This window comes from Musa acuminata, chromosome BXJ1-8 (genome assembly GCF_036884655.1).
Source record: "Musa acuminata AAA Group cultivar baxijiao chromosome BXJ1-8, Cavendish_Baxijiao_AAA, whole genome shotgun sequence".
Classification (NCBI taxonomy): domain Eukaryota; kingdom Viridiplantae; phylum Streptophyta; class Magnoliopsida; order Zingiberales; family Musaceae; genus Musa; species Musa acuminata.
The window spans coordinates 19179041-19181517 of record NC_088334.1 but is presented as its reverse complement, the minus strand read 5'-3'; the positions used below and the strand labels follow the sequence as shown (position 1 = coordinate 19181517).

General features: G+C 31.3%; 1 long non-coding RNA gene across 1 annotated transcript; it reads right to left on the bottom strand.

The window, feature by feature from the left end:
- Positions 1–1083: 1083 nt before the first annotated feature.
- Positions 1084–1555, bottom strand: LOC135589033 (uncharacterized). Its single transcript, XR_010476576.1, has 2 exons — positions 1421–1555; positions 1084–1330 (listed from the first exon to the last, which is right to left on the bottom strand). It is a non-coding gene; the product is annotated as an uncharacterized LOC135589033 (long non-coding RNA).
- Between the last annotated feature and the right edge of the window lie 922 nt (positions 1556–2477).

The window sequence follows — 2477 nt, the reverse complement described above, 5'->3', positions numbered from 1 at the left end:
TCAATGTTATTATTCATACTACCCTTTTGTACTCTGGTGTCTTGTGGGATATTGTGAACCTTTGCCAGAAATGATAAAGGGAGTTATGCTTAGAGCCCGCGATTGCTCTGCCGGCCCCATTGACTTCACTCAGACGTGGGTGGATGGAGCTCCCAGACGTGGAAGACTTATGCTTGGTGGTCATCCAGAAATGGATGAATCACATTATGTATGTGGTCCCACAGCGCCCTCTATGTTTATTGATATGATATCCAAAGCTTTGTTTATGAGTTCATATTATGCTTTGGATAAAATTGGAATGCATGCTACATCATGCATACATAAAAAATGTCATACAAGCTTGTGTTTATTATTCGGTTCACTTGTTATACTTTGAAGTGTTTCGTTTGTCATTATAATGCCCTCAAACACTCTTACACCTTTGATATGCGCTTAAATACTTCATGTGTCATTTGATACATGCCTAAATGCTTCTTTTGCCAATGAAATGCTCCAATTTTCCTTCTCCTATTGTTATGTCTAATGCCTGTTTTTGAATGAGGCAAACCTTTGTGATTTTATATCAAATGAGATGATTTCAAATGAACACTTGTATTTCTACTTTTGTATCTTGATACTAAGCCTGCTTGAACTTCTCCTATCACCATGGATATGTTAGACGCTTGTTGAGTCTGATGAGCCAACTGGCCAATAACTTCATTTTGGTCCTTCAACCCCGGACCAAAATACTTAAATAGGAGTTACACTCATCAGGTTCTTATATCTAATGATATGGGACTAATGAGGTTACAGTTTGTAACAAACACCTTCTCTCTAAAAGACTAGTAAAATTATCAAAATTATTTATTGACTTAAGTATATGAGGAATACTGTCAATAACACCTTGATGTAGTTTTACTAGGGATTAGAACAACTTAAGTCAAACTTGTCTTGTGTCGGTGAGATTAACTTGGATTATTCGAAAGGACTTCGGTTAGCTCTAAATTGCTCCCAGCTCAAACAACATTATATATATATATATATATATATATATATATATATACTAATACTAGTTTAATAGTATGATTGATTAAGCCGACAAAATAAAAAAAAGTATTAATTCAATTAAGTGTGTTTAAAAATAAAGATAAATCCAAAATAGTAATTGATAACACTGGCCCCGATTCTGATTGGGACACCGCCGACGACGGACTCGCTGCTGTAAGGGTTCCTAACGGCGGTGGCAGGGGAGGGTGGGCGCGAGAAGGGTGGCAGAAAGGATCCGCCGACGGCAGCGAATCTTCCTGTGACGGATCGGGAGCGGATGACCCCCGACGACGACATATGATTTCTAACGAAGAAAAAAGAAAACCTTAAAAATCCCCAAAACAAAAGGGAAAAGAAAATAAAGATTATAATGAAAAAAAGATTAACATTGTACCTTAGGATGGACGATGGATCAACGCCCCCTGGTCAATGCTTCGTCTCTTGCCGTGTTATCGCGATGAGACGCCCTGCAGAGAGCCGATGAGTCGCGTTGGAGAGAGACAGATAGAAGTGGGAGACCCAAAAAAAGCGCGTATATCTTTCCTTTAATTAACTACGTATTATCTATCTTTATTTTTTTTTTACGCTATTTATTTTATTAATAAAAATATCATAAAATTTATTACTGATTATATACGATATTTTATCACTAACATATTTTTATCAACAGCAACGACATAAAAAGAATAAAATAAAACTATATATTTTACTCTCGTAAATATCATAATTTTAATATAATTCTAAAAAATATAGAGATTGAGATGCTAATGATAATTATTATATAAAATTTATAATTAACCTCTTTCCTTATTACGACATTCCTTAATAGTCATTTATAATTATAATTTTAAAAAAAATATATTAAAAGATTAAAATTAATATGGTTCATATCAAAACATTTTTAGCTGCAGTTAAAAGAAGTGCAACTAATATACTGTCAGTTTATTAGTGAAGTATAATTTTGACAAAGCTATAATTTTAATATATAACCCCTAAAATTTAAAAATTACATAATAAAAAATGGTGATATGTTTTGATCCTAATAATAATTGTTTTAGTGATAACAATAATAATACTACCAAGTAAAATATCAATTGTTACAATCATAATAAGATTCTTGTCAGAAAAATTAAAAAAATATTATAATTTCATGATTAATTTATAAATTTAAAATTATTATTAGTGATGATCTTTTAATGATAATTTTTTTCTTCACAAATAATTTCTTTAGAGATAATTCCATCAATAATCACCTTTTAATAATAAATATAAATATATATTGGTAAAAAAATTATGATTAATAATAATTTTTTGTATGGTTATTGATGATACTAAGTGATGAAACATTTAATTTCCTCTTAGCGACTTGTTAATAGTCATAAATGATGAAATATTCGTAATATAATGTTAATGATAGTGAATGATGAAGCTCTTCTTGGTGCTAATGTCAT